The sequence below is a fragment of the Pseudophryne corroboree genome, chromosome 1, assembly GCF_028390025.1.
Source record: "Pseudophryne corroboree isolate aPseCor3 chromosome 1, aPseCor3.hap2, whole genome shotgun sequence".
In the NCBI taxonomy this organism is placed as follows: domain Eukaryota; kingdom Metazoa; phylum Chordata; class Amphibia; order Anura; family Myobatrachidae; genus Pseudophryne; species Pseudophryne corroboree.
Window position 1 is genome coordinate 847,843,399 of NC_086444.1, and position 12,172 is coordinate 847,855,570.

At 42.8% G+C, this 12,172-nt stretch overlaps 1 long non-coding RNA gene across 1 annotated transcript in view; it reads right to left on the minus strand.

Annotated features, from left to right (window-relative positions):
* Positions 1-287: 287 nt before the first annotated feature.
* LOC134955585 (uncharacterized) overlaps positions 288-12,172 on the minus strand; it is a 36,525-nt gene continuing 24,640 nt past the window's right edge. The window contains exons 2-3 of the long non-coding RNA XR_010185941.1: positions 2,260-2,445; positions 288-542 (exon numbers count right to left, since the gene is read on the minus strand). This is a non-coding gene — a long non-coding RNA (uncharacterized LOC134955585). The remainder of the gene's footprint in view (positions 543-2,259; positions 2,446-12,172) is intronic.

Genomic DNA, 12,172 nt, shown 5'->3' on the forward strand with positions numbered 1-12,172 from the left:
CAACAATCGTTTCTCTTTGGTCAGACCCCCCTCTCTCCTGGTTTAGGGGTCATTAAGTCTATTTATGGGACATTTATAACAGTGGGACACCACATAGTAGATAATTCAGACATCTTAGTTGCATATATTTGCAAATATATGGTAAGCCTCCAGGCCAAACATCAAGACTTCTCTGATACTGGAGGTCCAACACTGCATAACAGTACCCACGCTGGGCCATATAATTGTAAAGATACATAATAATAGCACATACAAAAATATATTATATAGTATTTTATTTGAGTTTAACAGCAATAACAGCAATAAACATCTGCATACGTTTAGCAAAAGTACGTTGAGAAGTAACAGTGATATATTATTAGAGTTTCCCCTGAAAATATAAAGAGTCAATCAGATGTAATCGATGGATATAACAGACTAATAGTTACATTAGAGAGTACTACAAAATCCAAACTGAGATATGGTATGAAGCAATAGATACCAGTCCAATAAAGGTCTATCTTTCAAGGTGAGTCCTCTCAATATTGTAATTAAAAAGCACACTGTCAAGAAGAAAAGAAAAATTAAAAATGAGAAGAAATATTTAACACTTATAAGTGGTATTAATAAACAGGCAGTTGAACTAAGAACTTGAAATAGTTCAATAAGTGAGGGGGGGGGGGGGGGGGACAGACGGACACAATAGGAAAGAAACATGAGTAAAGTCACAGAATTGTAGATATACTGTAGAAAGTAACGGAATCATACCTAGACATCAGGGGTAACTAGAACTAGATAATGTGGAATATCTAGCTTAGAGACCTTCATAGAAGGGTTGGATTCTATATGATATAAATAGTTATCAGATGATGGCCATCATTAATGTCAGAAATTAAATGACAGTATAGGACTAAAGCTGGACATACACTATACAATTATCTGGCAGATCATCTGTGGTTGGAATGAAAACCTGGTAATGGGTGAGAGTAACTGACAATCAATCATTTGCTCCCAAACATTGGAAAATGGACAAAACCTGTTGTTTATACAAATTGGTTAAATCACAGACAGGTTTCGTCCATTTTCCAGTGTTTGGTAGCAAATTATAGAGGGATGCAGTCAAGATGCCGCCGGCCGGAAATCCCGGCGGTCGAAATACCGACACCGGAATCCCGACCGTCACAATCCCGACATATTCTCCCTCCGTGGGTGTCCACGACACCCATAGAGGGAGAATATAATAGAGTGCCGAGCGTAGCGAGGCACCGCGCCCGCAGCGTGGCGAGCGAAGCGAGCCCGCAAGGGGCTGCGTTCTGCTCGCCACCCCTGTCGGGATTGTGTGGTCGGGATTCCGGCGTCGGGATTTCGACCGCCGGGATTCCGGCCGGCGGCATTTAGTACTGATCCCCTTATAGATTGTCAGTTGCTCTCAACCATTACCAAGTTTTCATTCCAACCACAGATTATCTGCCAGCTAATTTTACAGTGTATGCCCAGCCAGAGACGGTGCTAGGGTGTTCGGCGCCCCACTTCAAACTATAAATTTGCGCCCTCACATACAAAGGGACAGTGCACATAATGCTTTCACACATAATGATCCCTGTAGTAGTGCCGCTTGCACACGTAACGCCCCCTGTGGTAGTTCCACTTATACACAACGCCCCCTGTAGTAGTGGCACTTACACACGTAACTCCCCCTGCAGCAGTGACGCTTACACACATAACACCCCCTGCAATAGTGGCGCTTACATGTAACACCCCCTGTACCAGTGCCGCTTACACAAGTAACGCCCCCTGTATCAGTGCTGCTTACACACGTAACGCCCCCTGTACCAGTGCCGCTTACACACGTAACGCCCCCTGTACTGGTGACGCTTACACACGTAACGTCCCCTGTACCAGTGATGCTTACATACGTAATGCCCCCTGTACCAGTGCCGCTTACACACGTAACGTCTCCTGTACTAGTGCCGCTTACACACGTAACGCCTCCTTTACCAGTGACGCTTACACACGTAACACCCCCTGTACCAGTGATGCTTACACACGTAACGCCCCCCTGTACCAGTGACGCATACACATGTAACACCCCCTGTACTAGTGACGCTTACACATGTAACGCCTCCTGTACCAGTGACGCTTACACACATTATGCTGCAGTCACACATACACCACATACACATATGCATACACACACATACTGTCCATACATTACGCACATACAGTACAAATACACACATTCTGTAGACACTCACACTTTCTCACTCTCCCTCAACTCACCATCTGGCTGGCCGGCTCTGTATTCTGCCTTCTGTCTTCCTCTGCAACATGGCCATGGTCCCATGTAGCTCCGCCCCTCCGCACCGGTAAGCCCCACCCCTTTTTTGGGGCTGGACACAGGCGCTGGACTGAAGATGACACTGTCAGGGGAGGTAGGGGGAAGTTTCATGCTGCCGGCGCCGCTTCCTGTCAAACAGTGTGACAGGCACAGCAATAAGATAAGCTGAGTGTAATATTTTCATTGTAGAGGTCAAGGGGTATATGCAATTGTGGTCGAATTGCCGAAAATGTCGAAAAAGGGTCATTTTCGACACAAAATACCTGTCGAATTTGATTCGACAATGCAATAAATTACTTTTCGACAAAAAACCTGCCGTTTCATTTTCGACTTTTGGCAATTCGACAGTTTTTCAATTCGACATGTCTGCAATGTTAAAATGCGGCTTTTCGACAAAAGTATATTCAATTGAAGAATGTTGATTCGACAACAGTGCTTTTCGACAGTCATTTCGTCAATTTCATTCTGCCTCATTTTTCTGTCGTGATCTAATAAAAAAATTTAAAAACATGTTTTTTTTGGTGCTTTTTTTTATTGCTAATAGCATATCTATTTATATTTGAAAGGATTATCTACTTGGTTTGTCTATTTAGGAGCCACAAGTATTATTTAATAATTTTTTTTAAAGAATTTTTTTTTTTTTTTACTAACTACAATAATATGGAAGATCAGTGCATGTTTTTCAGTTGGAAGGGGTGTGAAATGGTTAAAAATCCTGAAAAAAATGCGTTGGGTCCCCCGTCCTAAGCATAACCAGCCTCGGGCTCTTTGAGCCGGTCCTGGTTGTAAAAATACGGGGGGGCAAAAGACGTAGGGGTCCCCCGTATTTTTCACACCAGCACCGGGCTCCACTAGCCAGAGAGATAATGCCACAGCCGGGGGACACTTTTATATTGGTCCCTGCGGCCGTGGCATTAAATCCCCAACTAGTCACCCCTGGCTGGGGTTCCCTGGAGGAGAGGGGACCACTTAAATCAAGAGGTCCCCCCCTCCAGCCACCCAAGGGCCAGGGGTGAAGCCCGAGGCTGTCCCGCCCATCCAAGGGCAGCGGATGGGAGGCTGATAGCCAGAGTGTAAAATGAAAGAATATTGTTTTTTGTAGAAGAACTACCAAGTCCCAGCAAGCCTCCCCGCAAGCTGGTACTTGGAGAACCACAAGTACCAGCATGCGGGGGGGAAACGGGCCCACTGGTACCTGTAGTTCTACTACAAAAAAAATACCCAAATAAAAACAGTACACACACACACACCATGACAGTACAACTTTATTACATACATGCACACCAACATACACACATACTTACCTAGGTTGACACGAAGAGTCGGTCCCCGCGAGGTTATGTGGGGTCACTCTTGTGGTCTACCGCTGACCACAAAGTTCCCACCATTGGATATAATGGAGCGCCTATGCGCTACATTGTATTTCGGGTGCGCCGCATGATTGACAGCTCAGGCGCGCACAGCCAATCAGGAGAGTGCCATGATGTGGCGCTCCCTGATTGGCTGAAGGGACCCTCTTTGACAGCAGTCACGGGGGTCCCGCCAGATGGGGAGAGGGGTCCCATATGTAAACATGGGACCCCTTTCAGTGCGTGGTTCGTGTTTTCCGTTTTTTTATTTTGCCAAGTACGTGGATTACAAACAAGAAGAGGACTGATCTATACAGGATTGTTGTGAGTATAATTTTATCTACAGGTACCCCGTGGATTCTACGTGGAGAAGGGGACCGACTCTTCGTGTCAACATAGGTAAGTATGTGTGTATGTTGGTGTGCATGTATGTAATAAAGTTATACTATCACGGTGTGTGTATATTGTTTTTATTTGGGTATTTTTTTGTAGTAGAACTACAGGTACCAGTGGGCCCGTATTTCCCCTGCATGCTGGTACTTGTGGTTCTCCAAGTACCAGCTTGCGGGGAGGCTTGCTGGGACTTGTAGTTCTTCTATAAAAAAAAACAATATTCTTTCATTTTACACTCTGGCTATCAGCCCCCCATCCGCTGCCCTTGGATGGGGGGGACAGCCTCGGGCTTTACCCCTGGCCCTTGGGTGGCTGGAGGGGTGGACCCCTTGATTTAAGGGGTCCCCGCTCCTCCAGGGTACCCCGGCCAGGAGTGACTAGTTGGGGATTTAATGCCACGGCCGCAGGGACCAACATAAAAGTGTCCCCCGGCTGTGGCATTATCTCTATGGCTAGTGGAGCCCGGTGCGGGTGTGAAAAATATGGGGGACCCTTACGTCTTTTGTCCCCCATATTTTTGTCACCAGGACTGGATGCCAAGCCCGGTGCTGGCTGTTAAAATACGGGGGAACCCCTGTCATTTTTCCCCCCATATTTTTACAACCAGGACCGGCTCAAAGAGCCAGAGGCTGGTTATGCTTAGGAGGGGGGACCCCACGCATTTTTTTTTCAGGATTTTTTGAACACTTTTGTGTCGTCCATGAAGTCGAATCCAGGCTGCCCACTATTCGTCAATTGGTCCGTTTTTCGACAGCGTGACTGTCGAATCCGTTATTTATTGAATATGTCGAATTCAGGTCCCGGCGGGAGGGTTTCGACTGTCGAATTGTGTTGAATCCAAAAACGGTCGAATTCCAGCCGGAATTCGACCGCAATTGCATATACCCCTAAGTGAGAATATAGCATGGAGACATCCTGAATTTCAGGAATATCAGTTTGTCAAGAAGAAATAAGGGAGTTTTGTGGAAAAGGATCAGTAGGCGAAAGTAGGAGGTTATAGAGGATTTGGTCTTTGTGAGATCGGAGTTTGTGCAAAAGGATTGCGAGTGAGTCTGATGAACTGGGAGCAGCCATAGCAGGAGGAATCGAGTTGACATAATGGCGTAATTGTAAGTACATATAAAAATGCTTATTAGAAAGGTTATAAATATCTCTAAGAGATGAGAAGGGAAGTATGTTTCCGCCAGGGTCAAATATCTTTGCAGCCAGATTAAGTCTAGCATGTCTCCATGTTTGAAACAGGCTATTGTGGGTCTAGGTAATAAAATTAGGGTTATCCCAAGTAGTGATGTATGGGGAGGAAGTGTAGTTACGTTTTAACTTATTCATTTTGATCCATGCTTCGTAAGCGTGTTTAAATAGTATGTGGTCAAAAATATATGAAGGGATAAGTGCTCTTGGAGAATGAAGCAATGCTGACGGAGAAAAAGGGTTAAAAATGGCATTTTGCAGAGCTCGGTCTGTGTATGTGGATTTTTCAAATAACCAGTCTGAGATGAACCTAAAGTGGACTATGAGAGAATATGACGCAAAATCTGGGATACCGAAACCCCATTCGACCTGGTTCTATATAATTTAGCGAGACTCATTCTCAGCCTTTTTCCACCCCATAAAAAAACTGACATAGCCTTATTACGTTTAAGCAGATCCGTTTTTGTAAGGGACAAGGGAGCATCTGGAGAAAATAAAAAACTTTCAGAAAGATGATAATTTTTAGGATCGCCGCTCTTCCTAGCAATGACATCGGAAGTTTTTTCCAACCATCTAATTGAGAGTGTATTTTGGTAAGTAAAGGAGGAAAGTTGACCTTATATAGAGTAGAAGGAAGAGCTCTAATTTTTACCCCTAAGTATTTCAGATGAGACAATTGTAGAGAAAATTGTGAAAGTATCGGTGAGGCTTGTATTTCAGAAGAGAGGGGGGTGAGTGGAAGGAGTTCTGATTTATTTAGATTGACCTTGTATCCAGAGATAGGTCCAAAAGAAGAGATAATATTCATTATAATAGGGAAAGAAAGGATAGGGTTAGAAACAAAAAGTAATAAGTTGTCTGCGAAGAGTGCTAGTTTAAGGTTTATGTCTCCCAATGTGATACCCTGGTATTCCATAGGCAAACGCAGGGGGGGAGGGGGGGTTCTGGTTGCCTGGAAACCCCCTCCTCTTGGCAACTGACTCAAATTACGACAACAATAGCGATGGTATGTAATACGATTGCTAAAGCTGACGCCACTTCATGCAGTGTAAGGAACAGAGCGGAGCTGCTGCACGTGCCCAGTGTAGCACTTTCCGCTACCAAGTTTGCTGTATATGTGGATCTGAGTGCTCAATCAGTTCACTTGACCAGAGAGTAGCTGCCAGGAAGAAGAGACAGGCACCTTACCATGAGGTGGGAGAATGTGTGCTTAGAAAGTGCAGTACTGGTTCTATTATGTTTGTGTTCTTATTTATTATGGTTTGTTTAACCTTTTCCTGACCACTTATTTATATTATTTAAATGTTTGATACATTCTATACTATAGACCATCTAAAGTGTTAAATATTAATACTGTATTCCATACAGTATCCAGTGTATAAAAAGACCAATGTGTACATTAATGTCCGGGGTCATTACTAGGTTCTTCTACCTCTCCCCAGACTCCCGCAATTGCTCTAATTTTCTTCAGCGTGGGAGATTGTGGACTTCATTTGGAAACCCCCTTCAGAAATTATGCATTTGCCACTGTATTCTGGAGTAGACCGAAGAGCTATTGTTGGAGGTTCTATGGAGATGGTGAATAATAAAGGTGACAGGGGACATCCCTGACGGGTACCTTGTAGAATAGAGAAAGGGGGGGAAAGAAAGCCATTACATGATATTTGAGAAAGAGGGTTGGTATATATAGTACAGAGGAAATAAGTAAATTTGGGGAATCCAAATTTTTCCATGGTGTCGAATAAATGTGACCAGTGAACCAAATCAAGTGCCTTTTCGGCATCCAGTGAAATAAGCACTTTTGGAGTTGGTGAAGATTGATTTGAGTTCAAAGTTTGAGTTATCGCCAAAACCTGTCTGATATTTACTACTGATTGTCATCCCGTAATGAAGCCTGCTTGGTCCCGATGGATTATATGTGGGAGAACCGGATTCAAACGTGTGGCTAATATTTTTGTTAAGAATTTGTAATCACAGTTTAGGAGTGATATAGGTCTATATGATTCTGGTTTAGAAAGATCTCTCCCAGGTTTGGGAAGTACTTTAATAATGGCAGAATTGAAGTATAACGGCATTGATTAATTAACCAAAATATAATTAAACACAGAGACCAAGATCACACTAATTTTAACTATGAGTAATTTATAGAATTCCCCACTGAATCCATCGGGACCACTGAGGCTATTACATATCTGCCATCTGGATCTGATTGGGTATTCAAAACCTCCACATTTAAATATTTGGATGCTAATATGACCACTCCTCTTGACTACAAATTGTATGGTGCTGAAGCTATTACAGTCCAACTGAACATTTGTAGTTTAACCACTTCTGATGAAGTGAGATGGGTCTTTTGTAGACAAACAATATTACATTTTTGTCTAGTCAGATATAAAAGAACCTTCTTTTGCTGGGAGATTGGTAGCATCCAACATTGAAAGATCCAACTTTCAAATGAATCATTTATATAACACAAGAAGGGTAAATATGAGTTCCATACATATATAAAAAGGATGTGACCTTCATGCAATAATGCAGGGGGAAAGGGGAAAATGGAAGACTGGGGAGGATCAGATCTTGATAAGACAGGGGAAACAACATATAAAAGAAAAACAATTAGTATGATCAACATACTAGCCATAAGGTTCAGAGCTATGTAGGCTCTAACTACCGTAAACATAGGAAACAAAAGCTCAATTAGGTGTGTCACTATAATAATTACTATCCGAAGCATGGCATGAGCTCCGTGACCCTTCTATAATAGAATGGAAGGGACAATATATCTTAACAGACTGGTGTCTGAAGTACAGATGTAGGTTAAAGGCACAATATTGATATGAAGAATGTGAGACATAGAGAGAACAAATAAGCTTAGTAGTAGAAAGTACATTTTTAAACCCAGGTTCAGTGTGATGAATGGTAACATAAATAGCTGAAATATGTCAAGCACTAATCATACCATAATGTTAAGTAGTGTGAACCTCAATATCTGACAAAGGCAGAAGTTATATAAGATTGTAAGATATGGGATGAATAAGTACAGTCATCAGCTAGCATATACAATGAAAATTAAGACCAAGTAATCAGAACAAATCTAAATAACAGAATCACCTGAAACCGGCATGAGAATGTCAAAGTCATGTAGCTGTTGGGGGAGGATCGGACATGTCAGTATCAATAGCAGACATCTCATCCCGCAGAAAGGCTTTGGCGTCGTCAGGATTAGTGAAATCCTAATGGGTGTCATTATGGAATATTCGTAGGTGTGCTGGATATATGAGAGTGAATTTCCTTTTTTCTGCAACAAGGCGTGAACATATGGAAGAAAACACTTTACGTGCCTTTGTTAGTTCAACTGCGAAATCTTGGAAGAGGCACAATCTCTTTCCTTCCCACAAAATTTCTTGTTGCTTATGAGAAGCCTACCATAATGCCAATTTATGTAAATAACTTAGGCATTTAAACAACACCACTCTTGATCTGGTTTTGTTTGGACGTGCAGGTGAACCTACTCGATGGACCATCTCAATTATGAGGTCTTTGCATTCCTCCTCTATCCCCAAGAGCTTAGGCAACGTAACATTAACGAATACTTCCAATTCTGAGCCTTTAATTTTTTCTGGTAAACCAACCAAGCTGATGTTATTTCGTCTGGACCCATTTTCGACATCATCAATTTTGTTCCATAGTTGGTAATTCTCTTTACGACGCCTAGTAATGTCACATTGTGCATCTGATAAATCATGGCAAATGGACCCTATACATTTTTCTGTGTCAGATACTCTGACAGACAGATGCTATATTTACTGTGTTATGTCTGCTATAGCTTGTGTCAGTAATGTAGTCATTGTCACCTTAATTGCTTCTACTTGTAGCAGGGGAGTCAGGGCTGCAGCATACCTGTGGCAGCCCAGTGGATTCCTGAGCTGCAGCTGCTTTTTTTAAAGCTGGTGTGTTGGGAGCGGAGTCAGCATCCGGAGCCATGTTAGGATCAGCATTGCGCTTCTCCTGCCTGGTCTGTTGTTGCTTAGCCATGACCCCAGCACCAGATACTTCTCCATACTAGTGCATGTCTGGAGTCCTGGGCCCTGACAGAGAGGGGGGCCCATCCCTGGCTCCTACTCAAGGGCATAGCTATCATGGGTGGATGGGGTGAGGTTGCTATGGAGCCTGCAACACCTCCAGGGCCTGACTTTCCCAGTGCACCCAGTTACACTTTTGCGGCAGCAGACAGGGAGGAGGCAGCACACGCCTTCCTTCTGACCCTCCACCTAGTCACTCTGCAACAGCATAGTCCATCCCAGGTGCTGGCCCTTCTGGGATGGAATTGACTGTGCTGCTTGTCATGGTACGGAGCCACACGCCACTTCTGATGGCAGCCTTGCCTAGGTCCTCCAAACTGCACTACAGGAACCAGCATGCTCGCAAAATACAGGTCCCATCCATGCCTCTCTAAATTAAAGCATAAAATGGTAGCTGCTCAATAAAATTAGTAATACCCCTCAGGTGTTGAAAGAGAGGGGTTGTTATAAACTAAAAAGATATACAAAACAGATTTTCCCCAGCATTAGCAAGAGGCATTAGCAATAAGATTTGAAAAACTACATGATAGTAGATGATTCAAGGATCTTAGTTACATATATTTGAAAAAATATGTTAAGCCTCCAGGTCAGTGTCAAGGCTTCTCTGATACTGGAGGTTCCTACACTGCATTATAACAGTACCCACTCTGGGCCATATACTTGTCCACTGAAAGGCTACATGATAATAGCACATACAAAAATACTGTATATCGAAATTGAGAGCCAGTGTACCAGGAGTCAATCCTAGGTCCTCCAAACGGCACTACAATCCAAGTCATGTTCAGCTATAGTTAGCATACACAAGGTGACATTTAACAGCTGAAGGAATTTATTATAGAAGGAACTGGTCGCTTCCTGCATGTGACAGCAATCTCTTTTATTCTGCACATCTGGGTTATCATGGCACAGCAAGATCCATTACTCACGAACAATAACATCCATATACATACGAAAAATTGACTTCAATCACCTCAAACCATGTGGGGAAATGTTTTATGGTCTGATGGATTAGGCCTGGGCATTTTGATGATAATTTAAAAGATATGTTTGGCAAAACCATAACACAGCTCATCACCCAAAGAACAACAGACTGTACCCTCTGTGAAGCATGGTGCTGGACACATAATGGTTTGGACTGCTTGTCTACCTCTGGTATAGGGACTCTAGTCAGGTTAGGAATAGAAGAATAAAGAGGAGAATTCTTTTTTCCAAATATGAAGATATTTCAGCATGAAACCTGAAGAAAAATTTTTCGTTAGAAGAACTCACACATGCAGTTTCAGGTGACACTATTTTAATGGCACTATTGTAATACAGGGACAAAGTAACAAGCAAGACTGGTTTTACAGAAAAACGCCTGACTTCTTTGACTATAGTCCTGGTAACCCTTTTGCTTTATTATATGATTTCAAAGAAAGTCTGAAGGAAACTTTGGAGACGGAAAGGTTGAGATGATGGAAGTTGAAGCAGAATGTTGTATAAATTGAGCTGTGAGGTGTAAGACAGTATGGCAGAGAAGGAGCATTTACGAATGGCACACTCATCAAGTTTCTTTTTTTTAAACACGTTTCTAAAGTGTGGGCCAGATTCATATTTGTATATTTGCCCGATGGCTTGGGGGGCGGCACCCGGCACTGTTATTCAAAACGGGGGAGTGCTGCTCCCTTTTTGAAGGAGTGACAAGCCCAGGGTCTGCGTCGTTGGATGCAGACTTCCTGGACCCCGGTGTTCGGTTCCTGTGGCCAGTCTGAGTAAGTTTCAGCGTATGCAGGCTGGCCGGTGCCTGTAACCATTGTAAATTGCGACCGATGGTCGCAATGGTGATCCGAGGCTGAGTACTAAATTCAAAGTGCTTGGGGGCGTGTTTGGGGTAGGACTGAGATGACTCAAGATCGAAATTTTGCCAATGACACATGCAACATTTTAAAATTAAATATGCAATAAATGCAGCACAGCTGATATAATGGTTAGCATTCCAGCCTTACAGCACTAAGGTCTTGGGATCAATTCCCACCCACCTAAATATGTAGAGTTTGTGTATTCTCCCAGTGCTTGTGTGGGTTTCCTCCCACACTTTAAAAATATGCAGGTAGGTTAATTGTCATTCAACACAAAATGAATGTGTGTAAGTGTGTACACATGTGGTAGGGAATATAGAATGCATGCTCCATTAGGGCAGGGATTGATGAGAATTTTTAAGCTTTTGGGCATGACTTAAATCTTTTTAGGTGCATCAGAAATCCTCCATAGCAGCTGAAATATAATAAAACAGGTGTGGTATGACTTGTCAACAGTCCTCAGTCGACATTCAACATGTCAATGAGTGACATGTCGACATTAATCAAGTCTATCTGAATTATATTTCACCCTCTATCCCTAATCCTTAACCCTTCCCCCAGTGCCTATCTCTAACCAACATAACCCGCCCTGCAACCTGACCTTACCCCTGTCGACAGTGCCTAACCCTGTTGGCATCCTCAGAATGTGAACATTTCACATGGTGACTTTTCAGATGTCGATATTGTGAGGCTTTCAACAGTTTGAGAATGTTGACCTGGTGCCTGTCAACAGTTTAAACCATGTCGACGTTCTTCTGATGTTGACTTTGTGGTGTTGATATTATGATCATCAACGTAGTTACTATTGAACATGACCGAGTACCCCTCTCGCTGCCTTAAAAGATGTGATCGGGTATCAAAATTCACTTTTTGTTTCACAGATATTTTATACAATTGCTCAGAATAAGAGATGTCACTAAAAGAAATTTGAACTACCTCAAGATATAAACTAAAAAATGTGATATTTGCACAAACATTCAGAATAAAATGTTCAATTACAAT